Here is a 22550-nt window from a genome sequence, read left to right on the forward strand (position 1 = left end):
AGGAGCTTGATCAAATAGAGAAGAACAACACTTGGTCACTTGTCCCTAGACCAGCTGATAAAAATGTGATTGGTACTAAGTAGGTTTTCGGGAACAAATTGAATGAAGATGGTGAAGTGGTTAGGAACAAGGCTAGACTAGTTTGCAAAGGATATGCACAAGAAGAAGGTGAGGATTATGGAGAAACCTTTGCACCGGTTCCTAGACTTGAAGGAGTAAGAATGCTACTTGCATTTGAACCATTCAAGGGATTCAAGGTATACCAAATAGATGTCAAGTCTTCATTTTTGAATGGGATTCTAGAAGAAGAGGTTTACATTGAACAACCAGATGGGTTTGCATTGACTGAAGACAAGGACATGGTGTGCAAACTTCATAAAGCTTTATATGGGTTAAAGCAAGCTCCAAGAGTATGGTATGAGAGACTCCATTCACACCTAATAAATATTGGATTTGAAAGAACTAGTGAGGACAACAACATTTAATTGAAGACAGAAGGAGACAAGTTATTGATTACAGAAGTGTTTGTAGATGATATCATATTTGGAGGAGATGATGACATGAGTTTAACTTTTGCAGAAGAAATGAAAAAGTAATTTGAAATGTCTTTGATAGGAGAAATCGAATTTTCATTGGTTTGCGATTCGAACAGATGAAAGGGGGAATCTTTATCAGCCAGTCCAAATATGTGAAGGAGGTATTGAAAACCTTTGGAATGGAAGACTCTAAACTGGTTGGAACCCCTATGGTTACTGGTTGCAGATTATCCAAGGAAGATGATTCAGATCCAATGGGTGAAACTGAGTATAGATCAATGATTGGTAAACTACACTATGTTGTTCATAGTAGATCGAATATTGCTCATGCAGTTGGTATAGTGGCTAGATTTTTAAAAAATCCTAAAGAGACTCATATGGTGGGAGTGAAGAGAATTTCCAGGTATCTTAGAGGAACTATTGATTATGGATTATGGTATCCATACAAAGGAAACCTATCTTTAAAGATGTTCACATATGTTGATTGGGCAGGTAATATAGATGACCGGAAGAGCACAATCGGTGGTGCATTTTCTAGGAGGAAGATTGGTATCCTGGACTAGTAAGAAACAAAGTTGCATTTCTCAGTCTACAACAGAAGCAGAGTATGTGGCTGCATCTATGAACTGTACTCAAGCAATATGGATGAGACATGTATTAGAAGGATTCAAGGAGACTATGACAGAACCGGTGGTCATATATTGTGATAATACAAGTGCAATAAGCATTTCAAAGAATCGTGCATTACATGCTAGGACAAAGCATATTGAATTGAAACATCATTATTTGAGAGAAAGAGTGCGGGAAAAGAAATTCAAGATGGATCATGTGTCAAGTAAGGAGCACTTGGCTGATATCTTCACTAAGCCATTGGCTAGAGCAACCTTGAGTACCTCAGAGGCGAGCTAGGGGTTATACCCCTACATAAGGTCAATTAAGATTTTGTTGCAACATCAATCCAGTGGACTAATTGAAGATCTTTCACTGCGGATTGATGAAAAGGGATACTCCTTAGGGAGAGTAGCAGAGATGAAGAAAACAATAGCAGAAGAAGGTGAATTTGACACTTTGCACATTTGGAATTGTTGTGAAAGGGGGAGAAGAAAAGTGATAGAGGGAGAAGAAAAGTAAAGGTGGAGAAGAACAGTGAAGAGCAGAAAGAGAAGAACTAATGAAGGAAGAAGAACAAGTACAACCATCATAACAGTTAGTGTTCCAATTTTGCATGATGAGATTTTGGGCAGATTTTGGTATTGCTATTTTGGTATTGTCATCAATGCCAAAGGGGGAGATTGTCGGCATAACTGATGAAGATAATGATAGGGAGATTATTGGCATATGGAGATGTTGATGAGATGAAGATGACCAGTAAAGTTCATGGAGATTGTTGCCTAGATGATGATGATATAGTTGTAAGTTGTTTGATGACTTTATTTGTGTTGGAATTGATGGCAACCATGTTTGCTTAGTCATCTAAGTCATCTAGACCTACCGGTATAGCCTAACCAGTAGTGGAACCGATTGACAACAAGGTAAACAGGAACATAATGATGATCAAGAGACTAGTACGGACGATTGGTGAAGAGTTAGACGTGGCGGTTTTATAGAAGTGTTGAAGACAGGAACACGCTGTTAGTTCTGATACTAAATGTAAAATACACATGCCAATAGCTAACAAGATGAGATGGGGGGTGAATCATACAAACTTAAACTTCCATAAAATCAACAGATTCAACCTCGGTAACTTATACTTCAGCAACTTAACCAAAAACTGCTAAACATGCAAACTTATAAACACATAATCATCATAACACTCATAACACTAGATTGAATGTGGAAACCCGAATAGGGAAAAACCACTGTGGGATTTCAGACCCACTAAGAAATATACTCTTCTAGAGTATGCTCGGTTAAAAGCAAATCCAATTAAAGATTACAAACACATTGCTAGATGTGGCCCAGTTAAGGAATTTCCCTCAAATCTGTTAGGATCTTCACTTTGTTAGAAGTGACCTTGTCAAAGGATTTCAAACACTCACTTAGAATGTTACCTTGCTAGAGGGTTTACAAATAAGACTATTAAGTCCACTTGGTTAAGAAATTTTTCTGTTACTTACAAAATAACAGTAATAAAAATCTATCTGCAACTTCACATCTAAAATGCTAAAGCAGATTCTTATTTGCTCAAAAAAATCTAGTCATAGGACTTATCTTGTCCCTCTGTTGGGCTCTCTACTCTGTTATTCAAACAGGTCTTCAAGCTTTTGTGCTCGGTAATCACTATGTAGCATCCTTGTGCATACACTTGCCCGCATACATTGTTTATTAACAATTCCTTATTTATAAACAATTGCTAACCACCAAATCTCCTTGATCACATTTCCCATGATCAATCTTAGCCATCAGATCTTCAAACTTGACCAGGTTCAATGTATCCTTTCGATCTGAAAATGTTTTACCTTACCTAGGGACTTGCATTCCCTTCTTGGAACTTGCATAAGGTTATTGCGGTTCAATCTGTGCTGTAGATCTTCTTGCCGATTTTCCTTCGTCATAGATCCTTAACAAACTTCATGCACAACATACCAATCATTTATACATCTCCAACTAATCATTGTCCTTCATTAAATAATGCTTTTACCCATCCAATGTGCACTGTCATAACTCGATTGCAACTCGGTAAATACTAAACTTTACTCGGTAGACATTTCGCCTTCATTAACCGATATCAATAACCTTAGGGTTTATCGACTAGGTTCTTTGCTTGGTGACATAGTATAGTATTAACCTTACAATCAACAACATATGTAGGATATCAAAACAATCTAAACATCATGATCTCATCATTGTCTAACTCGGTAATAGTTGCCCATTGAATAACTTATTCCTCCTCTTTATTCACCACATTCTTTCTATGTCTTTTACCGACATCTTAATTCTCTTCTAATCAATCTTCTCAAGATATGGTAACATCATACTGAATCAGATAATCAATTTCTTGACATCAATGACAAAATAATGTTATAAAGATAGTTATCATCCTTCTTCAGTTATATCAATAACCTTCAACAACCTTCTTAATATCCTTATTGAATATCAACAATCTTTCTTACTGTAATGCCAACACACGCACCTATGTTCCAAACCGCATCAGTAGATTCAATGTATTGGGTGAGTTATGATTGAATATTGTGAACTCTGTGAAGAAGAATGAATACCTAACAGATATTTAACTTGTAATGATTTATGGTTTGGCAATGAATCTTATCATGATCATAACTTAGTGATGACGTGTCAGAATCCATGTGTAATGATAAGATTGTGTTTGAGCATGTACAAGGATCAGATTTCTTGGGAAACAACAAAGTGCTTAGGGGAATGAAACAAGGGTTTGATTGCTTATCAAATCGATCTGCAGTGATCATTCAACGACGAAAATCATCTAGAAATTTTTCGTAACGATCTGTAATGTATTTTGGCGGATTGTTTTTCCACGCTAAATGTAAATCATTGTATTTTGAATGTAGTTAGGGTTATGTAGCCGACCTAACTGAAAAGTGTATTTAGGGCTAGTTGGAGAAGAGATTGTGTGTCAGCAGTTTGAGAAGAAGGTATTGCCGAACTAGATTGAAGTGTCTACATGTGTGTAGTAGAGTTGTGTTGAAAAGGATCTATACTAGCAAGCAAGGAAGTGGTGTAATCAGATCATTTGCCCTGTTGTTCCCGAACAATTACAACAATTTGAAATCCCTTAACTGGGTAGATCCTAACAAGTCTTATATTGTAAATCCCTTGACCGAGTGGCTCATTAAATTGAGTTTGAAATCCTCTAACAAGGTTACTCTTAACAAGGTAGAAATCCTAACAGGGCTGAGGTAAAATCCCTTAACCGGTTGACGCCTAATAGGTTATGCTCTTAACCAGGTGTTGGAACCCTAAAATTTGAATTTTTTTAGAGTTATAGATTCATGCCAAAAAGAGGATTTCTCAATGCAATTGTATGCATTACCTATAACCAGCTCCTGAAAACCTATGAACACGTTAAGAGATCGATTTCTAGGTATGTATATGTATTCAAAACTTGAATTTTCAGGTACGCTCTTCTGAACCAAAATTCATTTCATTTGAGTGTAATTATGTCAGGTTATTGATTTCTTTGCATTTAGTGTACATTTAAGCATTACCATGTCAAATTTTAGAAGCCTTATGATATTATTTACTATATCATTTTTAAGTAAATTTAAATAAGTCCATTATGTATCATTTTGAATTTTCTTTAAATAATGGCATTTGGATATTAACGGTTCTCTTTCTTGCGGGATCATTACACCGAGACAACCATTTCCTTGAAATGATTATGATTTATTCAACCTAATGCAGAATTTTGGAACCATATGTATTCATGTCATATGAGAGTCATTTTATTCACATCTTATTTTAACTTTTCCTGCATAAAATTATTAATTTTGATATATTAATTTAGATATTGTTATAACATATTCATTTATTTGTGTTATAAGATTTCAAATGATTTTTTTTATTAACACAAATTTTAATTGGCATTGATGTGTTATATGTAGGGTTACTATAGAAGTAAATAAAAGTTTATTTTCAAGAGGGTAAAATATGAATGCTTTTACAAAATATATATCAAGTTCTATGGAGAGCCTATTTTGTAAATCTTTTAAATAAAAGATTTAATATATTGCCAAAAGGAATAAAAGTTTTTTCCAAAAGGTAAATCATTTTTATTTTAGAAAACTTTATAAGTAAAAGTGGAATTTGCACAAAGTGGGGCCTGGTGGGTGAAACCCATCGGGCATCCACGTAACTAAAAAAGTGTTACCCCGATAGAGCAAGCTACCCCGATGGACAAAGCGTGAAGGTATTGAATTTTAGTTTTTATTACGCCGAGAAGCGTAACCTATAATGGCATCAATAGGAGGTCATCATGAGTAACGGTGTAAGAAAAAAGAAACTTTTGGTATTCCTGTCAGTCATGCATGGAAATAACAAGCATTCAAATTATTGTCGAGGTGGAAGGAGCTGGCATTGTATTGTGATAGTTACATTCAAATTGCAATAGGCATATGAAAAGTCTGCAATCACATCTTAATGGTTGTGAAATCATGTCATCTCCTGTTCATAACTGTTACAATTTAATTGTTGTAAAGGAGGAAGACCAATCGTTTAATCTTCACCATAGATTAATATTAATATTAATAGATATCTTTCTCACTTCACTTATTTTAAACATGCACAGTTGCAAGGATAGTTATAACTATGGATCTGCACAAATTCTTTTTTTTTTCAATTTCCATATAACCCACGCAGTCCAGCCATATTTTGTTTATTTATTCTGAAACTGATAGGGGGTTTTGTTTTGTGTTGTGTAGATGGACAAGACATCGATTGTTAGAGACTTTCGAATCCCTTTGCTTGGATTTCCACAATGCGAATCTTACATCTTTTGATGACCAGATTATCAAATCTCCACCTCCTTTGATTTTGATTTTTGCATACAGATGAGTCTTGCATTTGATTGATTTTGTGGTGAAATAGTGCGATGCAACAATAGATAGTGAGAAAAAAATTATTAAAGAAGCTCCTGTCAAGTATGGCTAGCATGAGGACAGTGAAATTGATACTTGAATGGAGTGAAACCTGGCAAGGACCTGGGTGCTAGAATTTGTAAATGATTCTCATGATTCAATAAATTATTCCATTTTTGCCTCACTTTACACTATAAGTGTTGTAGAATACCAATAATCTATAGTCTGTTGTTTTTCTACAAATCTAGAGTTTTCAAATGTACCATTATTATTTTGAAAAGATTTTTATAGCAGAAAGATAGGATTGACATGCACTTGTAGGGATGTCGTAATTGGCATTTTAGTAGTAGTAGTTTTAGAATAAAATAGTTGTAGGGACATAGAAGATTAAGAGTTTAATTTCAAAATCTTGTTTGCAGGCTCGAGTTGCTATGCAATCCATTGAACGCCCGTTTCTATGATTCCACATCTTGCTTGCATGTCCACTGAAGCATTTCCAACTTTAGTATCTAAACAAAATCCCCATACTATTATGCATGCAATGCATGTCCATGCCCTATTTGAAAGCTTCCATTCTTGAATACGCTACCAAAGAATTTGGCTTTATACTTGCCCATTGCATTTGTTTCAATATTTTGAAAGCATTTTCAACAAATCCATTCTTTCTAAATCTTGCAATCATTGCATTCCATGAGATCACATCTCTTGACTATATTTTTAATTATTAGACTTCAAAATTATGTATTTGAGAAAGAATATCTCTTTGGGCTGTACATATTGCTACTGGTTGAAGCTTTGCAATTATTGTCTGTTCTCATACTCTTCACCTTCTTCACTTTTTTGCCTTTTCTAATTCCGGGCATGTTAGATCTATAATTATTTAATAGAATTTATATTTAAAATAATTTAAATATAAAAGATAGATTAAATTGAGTCTTAATCAATTGTTAGAATGTTTAGACATGGAAAGATGATCAGAGTAACTTGATTAAACATCATCTTATTCTAAAAATTCAATTATATAATTTTTGATTTATTTAACAATTGAAATTTTATTTATTTATTTTGAAATTTAAAATGATTTACATGTGAAAAGAAAAAATAGAATAGAAATATTGCTTATATCTACAAAAATATAGAAAGGTTCCATTTATATCAAGATTTTATTTTTAGATTTATTCTAAAAGATTGATGGTTCATTTAAAAATCGGGAAAGATATAATTTATTTCAATTTTAAATAGAATAGAAATATTGCTTATATCTACAAAAATATAGAAAGGTTCCATTTATATCAAGATTTTTCTTTTAGATTTATTCTAAAAGATTGATGATTCATTTAAAAATTAGGAAAGATATAATTTATTTAATTTTAAATAGAATAGAAATATTGCTTATATCTAGAAAAATATAGAAAGGTTCCATTTATATCAAGATTTTACTTTTAGATTTATTTTAAAAGATTGATGGTTCATTTAAAAATTAGGAAAGATATTATTTACTTTAATTTTAAAAATTAAATGATTTGTATGAGAAAACTAAAAATATAATATAAATGTTATTTACTGAAAGTACAAAAAGATTTCATATATATCTAAGATTGGTTTTAGATTGGGTGATTCATTTAAAAATTATAAAAGAAATTAATTTATATAAAAATTATAAAAGGAATTAATTTATATTAATTTTATAATTTGAAATGATTTGCATGCAAAAAAAACACTTAAAATAGAATAGATATGTTACTTAGGAAAAATATAGAAAGGTTCTATTTATATCTAGATTTTAGTTTTAAATTTATTCTAAAAGATTGATGATTCATTTGAAAATTAGAAAATATAGAATTTAGTTTAATTTAGAATTTGAAATAATTTACACGTCAAAAGGAAAAATAAAATAGAATTGTTGCTTATATATCTAGAAAAAATTTGGAAGAAAAAGTAAAAGAAGTTTTTAGTAATTACTATTATAATTTAGGGTTAAGTTAAGATTAGGGTTAAATTAAGGTTAGGTATAGTTTTTAATTATAATTACTATTAGAGTTATGATGATAATCTTATTAATCTTTGGAGATCCATAAAATGCTAGAAATATAATTGATATCTAAATAATTATTTTAGAAAAACAATAATTGAAAATAAAAATCTATAATTTATTAATAATTCATCATCTAAAAGTTTAATCCGCTATACTTAAATTTATGTAAGTTTGTCTTTAATCATATATTTATGTATAATTTTAAAAAATAACCTTATAACAAACTCAAAAAATGTAACAATTATAATTTAGGGTTAATTTAGAATTAGGGTTTAATTAATGTTGGCTGTAGTTTTTAATTATAATTATTATTAGACTTTTAGTTAAATTATAATTCAACTATGGTTAGGCTTCAACTAAAGCTATATCAACCCTACCCTAACCCCAAGCTTTATCCTAGAATAGTAACTTTAATCACAACCTAAAATTAATCCTATCCATAACCTAATCTTAACCATAACTCTGATCTACCCTAATTTAATCCTAATAACCTAACCCTAAAATTAATCCTAACCTTAATTAAACCTTATCTTGAACAACCTAAACCCTAGCATAGTCTTTACCCTAAACTCAACAACTGACATTGACCCTAACCCTAATCAAACCTTTATGCTAATGTAACCCATAACTTAACCCTAACCCTAATTAAATGGTATCTTTAATCCTAATTAAAAATATTAACCCTAACCTTAAATTCAAGCTTAATTATAGAAACCTAACCCTAATAACATGTTTTATCCTTGAAACCTAACCCTATTTGAATCATAAGAATAACCATAACTATAATCATTAGCCCTAACCTTAACCATAACACTAATCATAACACTAAACCTTCACCCAAAACCTAATCATAACCCTAACCATGATGCAAACCCTAACCTAACCATATTACAAACCCGAAACCTAAACCCTAACTCTAACCCTAATAATGATCTAAATACTAACCCTAATCATATCCATAACTATAACACTTAATCCTAACCTTAGGTCTAAACTTTATGCTAAACCCTAACGCTAACAATAATTCAAACCATAAACCTTGTTGTAACCCAAACCCTAACCCTAACAATAATGTAAACCCTAACCATAATCCAAATAATTCTAACCCAAACTATAACCCTAAGCATGATACAAACCATAACCTTAACAATAATCCTTAGCCCTATCTGTAACCATAATGACAACCCTAAAACTTAAACTTAACCATAACAAAGAACCTATCCCTATCCCCAACCCTAACCCTAACCATGATGTTGATTCTAACCCTAACCATAATCCTAACCCTCTTCCCTAACCTTAACCCTAACACTAACACAAACACCAAGCACAATATAAACCTAACCCTAACCATATGCCTAATCATAATCCTAAGCCCTAACTCTAACCTTAATCCTAACCCTAACCCTAACCATGATGTAAATCCTAACCTTGACCATAACCCTAACCCTAAAGTTAACCTTAACCATGATATAAAACTTAACCATAATCCTAACCATAACCATATCCCTAACCATAATTCTAAACCCTAGCCTTAACTATGATATAAAACTTAACCATAATCCTAACCCCAACCCCAAACCCAACCATGATCTAAAGAATAACCCTAACCTCAATCATAATACTAACCCTAATTGAACCATAATCCTTAACCCTAACCATAACAATAATCCTTAGCCATAACCTTAAAACCTAACCCATACCATAATTATAATCATAAACCTAAACCTTAACCCTAACCATAACCCAAACCTATCCCAAACCCTAACCATAAGTGTGATGATGTAGACCGTAACCCTAACCCTCATCATATTCCTAACCATAATCCTAAGCCCTAACCCTAACCATGATGTAAACCCTAACCTAATTATGAATCTCAAACCTAACACTAATCCTAAGCATGATGTAAATGCTTATACTAAATGCTAAGACTAACCATAATTCTAATCCCACCTAACCTAACCTAACCTAACCTAACCTAACCTTGACCCTATCCCTAATCTTTATGCTAATGTAATCCCTAACCCTAATTAAACCTTAATGCTAAACCTTGAAAGCGAGTTTTATTATAGAACCTTAGAATTAAACACTACCTACATCTTGAACCCTAATCCCACCATAATTTAACTCTAACCCTCTCTATTGTGATTGAAGCATAACCCTAATTCTAGCCCTATTTGAAATCTAATACTAACCCTAATTACAATTTACCTTATCATATTCAAACCCTAACCTTGACAATATCTCCAATCTACACCTAATTGAGCCCTAACCCTAACCTAATCTTACCATAATTGAAACCTAACCACAACGTAACCCTAAACCTACCTATAACCCTACAATTAAACCTTAGCTACAACTTGAACCCTAATTCAACCATAATTGAACCCTAGCCCTAAACTTAACCCTATCCCTAATTAAACTCTAAATCTTATCTAACCCCAACCCTAATCTACACCAAACCAAGATCGTAATTGAACTCTAATCCTAATTTCCTAACCCTAATGTAATTGAATCATAATCCTCATTTAATTCTAATCCTAACCCTAACTATAATTAGAACCTTACCATAATTAAACTCTAATTATCTATAATGCTAACCCTTAAACTTGATCCCTCTAATTGAATTCCAACCCTAACCTAACCCTAAACTTAATTTTAACATAAAATTGAACCCTACCTACAACTTGAACCTTAATCTAACCTTAATTTAACCCTAAATCTAATTTGAACCCCAATCTTGATTGAATTTCAATCCTAATTTAACTCCAATCCTAATGCAATTGAATAATAACCCTAATTCTAAGCCTAATTGAACTTTAATATTACCCCTACCAATAATTAAAACCTTTCCATAATCAAACCCTAACCTTGACAATATCCCTAATCTAGATGTAGTAAACCCTAACCCTAATTGAACCTATATTCTAATATAATAATATAATTCAATTCAAGAAAAAGATACTATATAATTATATGTTGCATTTATTTTATGTTTTTCATGTCACATCACGTGATTGCCACTAGCACATATACCTTAAATTTTAATTTAATCCATATACAATACGCCCAGAGATATCCTTCTCGAGGCGCCTATTTTACTTTAGGGTGTAAAATTGATTAAAAATAGGCGCCTCCAGAAGGATATCTTTCAGCGTATTTTATATGGATTAAATTAAAATTTAAGGTATATATGCTAGTTTGCAAAGAGGTAATGTTATTTTAAATTTTTTTAATCTTTTTTAAATCAAGCAAAGGTAATGTATTTTAATTTTTGCTTTGATTTATTTTTAAAAGGTAAAATTGATTTTAAGAGGTTATTAATTAACATTTTACCTTTAAATTTAATTTATCTTGAAAGTAAATAATTTCATGTGTTTTCTATATAATATATTTACATTTTGAGATTTTTTAAATAATGTATAAAGAGACTTTGATAGATTTATTTTCTTTAATCTTTGATTTAGTTTTCCAAAAGTTAAATTTCCTTACCAAAAGAGGTTATTATAGCAAATTTCTTTTTACTTTGGAAATTATTCAAGTGAAAGTAAATCACTCTCATTGGAATATTTACTCAAGGAGATTTCATTTACTTTTGGAGCCTTATTATACCATATTTTTAAGAAATATTTTTACTCTAATTATGTGTAAAGATTATATATCTCTTTAGGGTAAAGTATTTTTAATTTTTCCAAAGCCGGTCATTAAGTAATTTTTTTTTAGGTTTTGGAAAGTTTTAATTCAAGTGTAATGTATTCCCAAAATGTTATTAATACAATATTATTATTCTTAGGCAATATTATTCTTTTTTTATTTTTTTTATTTTGGTAAATCTTGTGACTATATGGTACAGTATTTTGAGTTATTTTTTCTCTAAGTATATATGGTATATTCCCTTTTAGGTCAAATTTGATCTCACAAAATGTTTCTAATATTATTAAAGATATTATTTTAGCCCTAGAAGGATAAATGTTTGATTTATTGCAATATCTAAATAGTGTCATTTCATGTGCAGAGAAAACATATTATTTCTCCCATGGGACAGGAAGTATTTCTTACTTTAATAAATTAATATAATACTAGAAGATGTAATGATTTTATTATTTGTGAAAAATACATTAAATCATTATCTTGGAAATACTTCCTCAATGGATGAAATATATTCAATAGTATTCATGAGTAATATTGGATTAGTCAATTGGATGATATTTTCACCCTATGTGAATAAAGTGGAACATGTGTATTAGGGTTAATTTTTTATGGGGAATCAAAGTGTGAATTTTTCTAAAAGTATTTTCCAGAAAAGTTTTAAAAACTTTGATTAAGGAGAATTATTATTTATGTATCTGAAAAGATCTAATTTTTAATGCAAAACTTAACCAAAGGAAAATCATGATTTACTTTCCATTTGAGGAACCTGTTTGGTTTAATTTATGTGCAATAAAATTTATCAAAACTTGGAAATTAGGAACTCAAGCCGAAAAGAAATATTAAATCTGCATTATTAATGTCTTAGTGTTGTATTTTAGGGATTCATTTGTAAATGTTTTTCAAACCAAAGGGTGTGTCCTTTGAGAATGCAACTGTCTGTAACTCCCTCCTGTGTATGAAAGGGTGTGTCCTTTCATATGTGCCTTTTGATTCATATATTTAAAGGGAGTCAGTTTTACAGTGGGAGAGAGATTTTTATAGAACATCATGTTGTTGTAAGGACTAAAATTCATTTGTACTAGGGAAGTGTATAGGAAGAAGAGTACCATTTTGTGCAAGCAATTTGTAATGGAGTATCTGCAAGTGCAGCTTATGTATGCAATCATTTCCTGAAGGTTAATATACAAGGCTCGTTATTTCTTTTCCAAATATTGTGTACACTTTGTATTGATGATTATCTTCATCCTCTTGATAAATTTGTGTATAGATTTGCTATGATGTGAATCACATGTTGTTGCATTAAGTGAAAGATTGAGTTCTTATTGTTTGTGTAACACATACTGAACCTTCATAGTTGATGAGAAATTGTCTCTTGAGCTGATAAGATATTTTGTCCACAAAGTGTCATATATATCCTTGGATAGAGGCATTGGTCTGTTATTGATTTTTCAAGGTTTTGATCTGTATGCATTCAAGGTCCTTGACAAAAAAAAATTCTTCCCAAATCCTATATGAACTAATCTATGCATATTTTGTGGGTCCTAATTCCCACCATGGTTTTTCCCAGTTGGGTTTCCACGTGAAAAATCTATGTGTTCATATGGTGGTTGCATTGTTGATTTGTGCATTTGATATCTTTACATTGTTTGCATATTGATGAACACTTGAGTGAATGGTTTGGTAAATCTTCTTATGAAGATTGTTTGAGTAGTTACCGATAAAGGTTTTTGAAAGTATTGCAGAATTGTTTTACTACTGATTCACCCCCCCTCTCAGTAGTAACCGAATCCTCATAATAACAACCTATGACCCCTTAGGACCACATATAACCCCTTATTTAGCATCCTAGTGTGTACAACATACCACTTAGGATCACATCGTGTCATAAGGGGTCATATGTGGTCCTAAAGGGTTAGGCATGTGTTCTAACACATGTGTGATCCCTTATGACCACATGTGACCCCATATAGCATCTTAGTGTGTACAACATATACTAAGGGGTCATATGTGGTCCTAAGGGGTTAGGCATGATTTCTAACACATGTGTGACCCCCTAGGTACAACATACCCCTTAGGATCACATAGTGTCCTAAGGAGTCATATGTGGTCTGAAGGGGTCACATATGTGTGACCCCTTACGACCACATATGACCCCTTATAACATCCTAGTGTGTGAAACATACCCCTTAGGATCACATAGTGTCCTAAGGGGTCATATGAACACATGTGTGACCCCTTAGGACCACATATGACCCCTTATTTAACATCCTTGTGTGTACAACATACCCCTTAAGATCACATAGTGTCCTAAGGGGTCATATGTGGTCCTAAGGGGTCATGCATGTGTTAGAACACATGTGTGACCCCTTAGGACCCCTTATAACATCCTAGTGTGTACAACATACCCCTTAGGATCACATAGTGTCCTGAGGGGTCATATATGGTCCTAAGGGGCCAGACATGTGTTCTAACATGTGTGTGATCCCTTAGGACCACATATGACCCCTATAACATCCTAGTGTGTACAACATACCCCTTAGGATCACATGGTGTCCTAAGGGGTCATATGTGGTCCTAAGGGGTGACGCATGTGTTCTAACACATGCGTGACCCCTTAGGACCATATATGACCCCTTATTTAACATCCTAATGTGTACAACAAACCCCTTAGGATCACATAGTGTCCTAAGGGGTCATATGTGATCCTAAGGGGCCACGTATGTGTTAGAACACATGCATGACCCTTTAGGACCACATATGACCCCTTATAACATCCTAGTGTGTACAACATACCCCTTAGGATCACATAGTGCCCTAAGGGATTATATGTGGTCCTAAGGGGCTAGGCATGTGTTCTAACACATGTGTGACCCCTTAGGACCACATATGACCTCTTATAACATCCTAGTGTCTACAACATACCCCTTTGGATCACATAATGTCTTAAGGGGTCATATGTGGTCCTAACGGGTCAAGCATGTGTTCTAACACATGCGTGACCCCTTACGACCACATATGACCCCTTACAACTTTTGGAATCCAAGAACATTGAGAGGTGGGTGTGAATTAGTGTTCTACCGGTTAAGTAAAATTTAATCCCTTTAGATACTTTATCAATTAACAGTCAGTATGCATATAAACATAATATAACGAAGAACAAAGCAACTACAAAGATCAACACCATAACACCACTGATTTATATGTGGAAAACCTCAAAGAGGGAAAAACATAGTGGGATTTGTGACCCACAATATCTATCCACTGGCCAGTTGAATAAATATTACATAAGATAGGGGTCTTCACATGTAGGAAGGCACACTTCCTAGAGTGCACTTCTCATCACAAAGGAGCCTCACTGGCTACAGATACAAAGTACTAAATTACAAACAAAATTTTGAACTCTGAGTGTGCATCGGATATGCTGGATGAGTTCCTGTTTAAGTACAGACTGTATTGGTTATCACTATCTCCTTCCTTACCGATAACCTTGTTCGCTTCCCAATCCTTTCCACAAATAACCAAGACTGACAATAGATCAATTTTGTTGATCAAGATCTTACTTGCATAATATCACATAACCTATCACATCTATATATCAAAATGACCTAGCCGGATTGACTTATATACCCTTTACATACATAAACATGAATGCCTTATGTCGGCTTATAATCATATTACAAAATTTAAATTCATGTCAGCTTAGACAAAAAATATAAACATTAATCTTCGTGACCGTTTCCGCTAAAACCTTTGTTGGATCAATCTTCTATGTCGGCCTCCAAATACTATTTTCTAGTTTGTCGGTTTCCCTTGCTTGTCGGTTTCCTTGAATGTTGGATGTTAAACCTTGAATACCAGAGGATACCGGATAAGAATCCAACCCAAAGTGATGTGTGTTTCCATCAATGACAACACCATAATCCCGGATGTGTGTCAATTGCCAACAACAACATCCTAGTGTGTACAACATACCCCTTAGGATCACATAGTGTCCTAAGGGGTCACGCATGTGTGACCCCTTAGGACCACATATGACTCTTTATAACATCCTAGTGTGTACAAAAAACCCCTTAGGATCACATAAGGTTCTAAGGGGTCATATATGGTCTGAAGGGGCCACACATGTGTTCTAATACATGTGTGAACCCTTTGAACCACATATGACCCCTTATTTAACATTCTAGTGTGTACAACATACCCCTTAGGATCACATAGTGTCCTAAGGGGTTAGGCATGTGTTCTAACATATGTGTCACCCCTTACAACCACATATGATCCCTTATAACATCCTAGTGTGTACAACATACCCCTTAGGATCACATAGTGTCCTAAGCGGTCATATGTGGTCCTAAGGGGTCACACATGTGTTAGAACACATGTGTGACCCCTTAGGACCACATATGATCCCTTATAACATCCTAGTGTGTACAACATAGCCCTTAGAATCACATAGTGTCCTAAGGGGTCAGGCATGTGTTCTAACACATGCCTGACCCCTTACGACCACATATGACCCTTTATAACATCCTAGTGTGTACAACATACCCCTTAGGATCACATAGTATCCTAAGGTGTCATATGCGGTTTGAAGGGGTCAAGTGTGTGTTCTAACACATGAATGAACCCTTAGGACCACATATGGCCCCTTATTTAACATCCTAGTGTGTACAACATACAGGCCTTAGGATCACATAGTGTCCTAAGGGGTCATATGTGGTCCGAAGGGGTCACAAATGTGTGACCCCTTACGACCACATATGACCCCTTATAACATCTTAGTGTGTATAACATATCCCTTAGGATCACATAGTGTCCTAAGGGGTCATATATGGTCCGAAGGGGTCATGAATGTGTTATAACACGTGTGATCCCTTAGGACCACAATATGACCCCTTTTTTAACATCCTAGTGTGTACAACATACCCCTTGGGATCATATAGTGTCCTAAGGGGTCATATATTGTCCTAAGGGGTCACGCATGTGGTAGAACACATGTGTGACCCCTTAGGACCACATATGACCCCTTATAACATCCTAGTGTGTACAACATACCCCCTAGGATAACATAGTGTCCTAAGGGGTCATATGTGGTCCTAAGGGGTCAGGCATGTGTTTTAACACATGTGTGACCCCTTATAACATCCCAATGTGTACAACATACCCCTAGGATCATATAGTTTCCTAAGGGGTCATATGTGATCCTAAGGGGTCACACATGCATGACCTCTTAGGACCACTTATGACCCCTTATAACATCTTAATGTTTACAATGTACCCCTTAGGACCCAATTTGACCACATACTGATCATATAGTGTCCCAAGGGGTCACGCATGTGTGTTAGAACATGTGTGACCCCTTAGGACCACTTATGAGGTTCCTTATAACATTCTAATGTTTACAACTTACCCCTCAGGACCCAATTTGACCACATATTTATCATATAGTATCCTAAGGGGTCATATGTGGTCCTAAGGGGTCACACATGTGTGACCCCTTAGGACCACTTATGACCCCTTATAACATCTTAATATTTACAGTGTACCCCTTAGGACCCAATTTGACCACATAATTATCACATTGTGATTTAGTCTTTTTCTCTCAAGTCCCTTAATTTTCTCAGCATGTGTTTGAATTAGTATACATGTACATGATTTAGTCTTTCGAGCTCTCTTCCCTTAATTTGCTCAACATGTGTTTTAATTTTTAAATTATGTTTAAATTTAGTACACACATATTTTAATGATCTCTCTCTCTCTCTCTCTCTATGAAATTAATGATCTCTCTCTTTGTCACGAAAATGATCTCCCTCTCTCTCTCATTAATGTTTTAATAATTTAAAACATGTATGTGATATATAGATAAATTTATATATTTAATGATATCCCTCTCACTCTCTTTAAAATAATTTATTTAAATTTGAATTATGCGAGAACTTCATGTATAGATGAAATATGTGAGAACTTCATGTGTACATTTTAATTTAATGAGTTCAAGATTAATGATCTCTCTCTCTCTCTCTCTCTCTCTCTCTCATTTAACATATTTTAATTTAATGTTTTAAATTGAATGCACTTCATGTGTGTGTGCTTATGTAAATTCTAACTTTATGATCTACCTAGATAGATGGAGGATAAGGATTCCCATGTACCTATGCCTAATCCAGATCTTCATGCAAAGGCTCCTAATCAGGATCCACCTCCATGGGCTCTTGATCAAGGCCCTCTCCCTGACATTGGTACCATATTTCATCATAGTGACCATGAGATGCAGAAATTGAGAGGTATTTTAGATGACCCATAGACATATCATGTGTACAAGAGTACATGCGAAGCCATTTTTTGGAGTTTACAGTCATTGAGGGATTGTCTTGTTATCCACACGTCATTTTCACCATAGGTTATAGATTCTATCTATAGACAGTTGAGGGCTGAGGTAAGGGGTCCTCATTCCTTCGCTAACATGTTGAGGGCAGTCTCAAAGGAAACTATTAAGCATAGATGTTTTCCACAGTATCAGGAGAAGAACAAGGTGAGAAGATATCAGGTGACATGATGCATTGATCCACAGGTTGCAGGGTTGATTTACCCGTACTTCTTAGCTGCCCATGGTCGTTATTCTAATAACGACTAGATACCATTATACTTTGCACAACAGGTCTATGCTAAGGTTCACTACAATTTGAAACCCAACAACCTTGACCTACTCAGATATTATGGACAAGGGAGGGGCAAGATTACTGATAGAGATGCATATCATAGGTGTGATAGAGATCCACCCAAACACAGGGAGCTTGTTGGTGAGAGATTTTCGGTGATAGTCCTAGCCCTTTCCCCCACAATAGATCATGTTGTGATTGCTTCTCAGAGAGAAGCAATTGATAGGATTGGAGATATTGCATCAACAATAGCCACCATATCATCAAACAGGTTGGGTAGATATATGATGAGCCGACCACGTTCCAGATCATCCACAAATGCATCTTCTAGTCATAAGGTGGCTTCAGATTTAGATCAGTATGTTACTGTTGTCATCCCCTCACCAGATGATGTAGCGACTATAGCAGAAGGTTCTAGACATGTACAAATCTCACAATATTTATCTGAGGATTTACTACATTCATACTGTTTCATTTCATCTCAACTTGGGATACCATTGGCTGCTGTTAGAGATGAGATTCTTAGAGACACTTAGGCTACTACATCGATGCATACGTCAGGACAGTCACAACATTCTCATCACTCTACATATGCTCTAGGTGACCCACCTACAAATCACTTTGTTTCTGCAAAGGAGGAGATACGGGCTAATTAGGTCCATATCATAGCCGAGGGCTTCGATTCATTTGAGGAGCAACTACAAGGTTTGAGCCAGACTATTTTTATGGATATGCTACTAGCATCAAACACTTCATCGATGCTCGGTCATCTAGTTAGCCCCTTATACTCCTCAATCATTCGTACAGGTAGAGAGAGATATGCAGGCATGACTGATGTAGTTGATATGATCACAGGAGATGATCAAACTGTATAGGCTCCTGATACATAGGTATGTATGTGCGCGTAATTTTTAAAAGGATGTACACATGTAATTTCTAGATTTAATAAATAACTTAAATAAGTATCATTTATTGTTCAAACTAATCCTAAAATACACATGTGTATGTACAACAGTTACCTCATGTCACTCCTAGCTTGAGCTCAGAGCATGTTCCTAGGCGAGATTCTTTCGATGCTACACCTACTAGTGGATAGGTTAATTATGGATTTTGTATGTACATGTGTGTTACAACACATTTTAATTTACTGGTCTATTTGATTATTTAAATAAAATTCATAGATGTAGAGATATTTTTAATATTTAAATATAAATTCTACTTTTGCAGGGGTCTATTGGACATCCAGACTCTCACCAGGACTCTCACTCAGACGGTCACTCTATTCGTGGCCAACATGATGCATGTTGATTTGCCACTTTATAGCTCATATGTTTATCTTTTTATATACATTCCATACTTTCATCTAGACATGCACGTATTGCTACATTCAAACTTACTTTACATTGCTATGTATTCAAAGTTACTTTATATTGAGCTTGTAATATTGGACTTACTTTATGTGGGATACAAAATTCATCTTCTATTAACAAAGTAATCAATTAGAAACAAGGGAAATCACGAATCCCTATCCTAATCAGAATTTAACAAACAATACAATAGAATAACACAATTAAGAAATAAGAATTATAAATCAAATCAAATCAACAACTCCCTATTCCGTGACTGCATAGAACTTCCATTGCTCTTCTCCTCTTCGTGGTATGATGGCTCTCAGATATTGCACTGTTAACCTGCAAGTGACACAAAGATTCAAAGTTCGTGGTTGTTGAAAATGGAGATTGGATGCTCAATTTATAGAAAATTGGAGAAGATTGATTGAAAGGTGGAACAAAATGATCAAGAGGTGGAACTCAGGTGAGATCAAATGAAAATTGATAGTTGAACTACTGATTGTAGGAGTGAAACTCAATTGATTGAATAGATTAATTGAGTCAACTGATTGAGAAAAAGTTGACTGAAGGAAGAAAAAGAATGATTGGAGGAAATAAAGAGGATGACAAAGAAAGCTTAATTTAGAAAAAAGCTAACTGAAAGATAGAAATAGAAGTTGAAGAGATAAATGATTTAATTAATTAATTAATTGATTGAATTAATTAATTTAGCATGTGCTTGCATTTAGATTTAGATTATTAATTTAATCTTTGCATGAGATATTATTCAAATAATTGAATTTATTAACTCAATTTAGTATTTGAATATATTTAGAACTTAACTTTGATTTTCAATTTGGTTTTTGAAATCATGCACATGTAATTGAATTTGGCAGAAATTAGAAAAATATGAAATTAAATGAAATTAAAATTTGGGGATTTGGAAATGGAAGAATTAATTAGTTAATTAAATAATTTAAAGAAACTATTTAATTATTTAGAAATAGAATTTTATTAAATAATAAAGATTATTTAATTTAAAGGAATTAAATCATAATTAATTAAATAATAAATATTTAATTAATATTTAGAAGAGGGTTGAATGATTAGATGATTAGAGATAGAAATTGAATAATTAGTAATTTGTTTAAATAATAAAGATTATTTAAATTGGAGAATTAATCATAATTAATTAAATAATAAATATTTAATTAATATTTAGGAAATGATTAAAATTATTAAGGAATAGGAAAATAGAATAATTAGTAAGATGATGAGAAAACATGAAATTAGAAGAAATAGATTAATTGAATAATATAGATTATTTAATCAATTAGAGGAATAATTAGTACATGATCAATGAAACATTTTTAGGTGTCTACATTTGCCCCTCTTTGAGACAAAGTCGAAACGACATTGTTTCAAAGAAAACGAAAAATTTTGCCCGAGTATGCCTTGGTACTGCTATATAGTGTAAATATGCCCCCTCGGAAAAGGTGGTCGAAAAATTCCAAAATTGAGACCATGTTTTCGATATCAGTGTAATAAGCAAGCGTGTGGAATTTTGTGTGATTTCGAGATTGTTTGAGTAGGCTACGAGGTGTTTGAACCTGGCGGGGACCACGAGCGTTGAGGTGTCAAAAAACCCTAATTTTGAGCTATAAATAGAGATTTTTAGGTTTTCATTTGTTCATTTGCACTTTGGTAATTCCTTGGTTTTCTCTGCAATTTGTGTGTTTTTCTGGGTATTTGATCATCATGTCTGGTTATAGAGCTCGATTGCACCTGTCTGATCGAGCACGTTCATATCAGAGACCTCTTGGGACTGGCGGCATGGTATTTTTCCAATTGCTTCCCAATATATGCCTATTTTACGTCTGTTTTTCAAACAAATTTCCATGATCAATTTTTGCTATATGTTACGCAATCGCTTGTCGAATTTCACGCATTAGTGTTAACTGTACCACAAACGCTGTAAATGCTACACATGAACCCTAAGTGTTACACATTAGTGTTATCATGCCGCATTCATGTATATCATTACGAATAAGTGTTAATTGTTACGCATGTGCCCATTTCATTACGCATTAGCTTTAATCATTAAGCAAGAGTCTTATTTGTACCGCATAAGTCATAACTGTCACACATTCGTTGTATATGCAATTTTTTGTCATGCGTTTGAAATTTTTTTAAGTATTTCGGGATCTAATATATGATATTTTGATCATTTTCTCGTTGTAGGAGAACATTGGAGTGTTATACTGCTGACAGAGCAGACCTAGTGGACTTGATCTTTGAGCTGACTTACTGGATGCAGAGATTGAGCATATCCAACAGCTTGGTCTATACCATGTTTTACATTTGCTAGAGATTACGACCAACAAGGCCATGATTACAGATTTGATAGAGCGGTGGCATTCCGAGACCTGTTCTTTTCATCTTCCGAGTGGTGAGGCATCCATTACGCTAGAGGATGTATGGCGTATACTGCGTATTCCCATTCATGGTGAGAGAGTTATATATGACCATGATGATGGCATTGCTGGACTATGTGCACTTTTCAAGTGTGAGATTCAGGATTTGCAGATTAGTGGCCGTTATGATATCCCTTGGGCCCTTGGGCCCGATTAGACTATGATGACCTAACTTTTGTATTATGCAGTGTTGTTGGTGGTTTACTGATACCTGCAGATGAGGTCATGGGTTTCCAGTTGGATGGGGCAGAGTGCTCCATGATATGATTATGCATCATCGACTATATGCCTGGGGTCCTTGTCTTCTAGCCATGTTAT

This window comes from Cryptomeria japonica, chromosome 6, assembly GCF_030272615.1.
Source record: "Cryptomeria japonica chromosome 6, Sugi_1.0, whole genome shotgun sequence".
Classification (NCBI taxonomy): domain Eukaryota; kingdom Viridiplantae; phylum Streptophyta; class Pinopsida; order Cupressales; family Cupressaceae; genus Cryptomeria; species Cryptomeria japonica.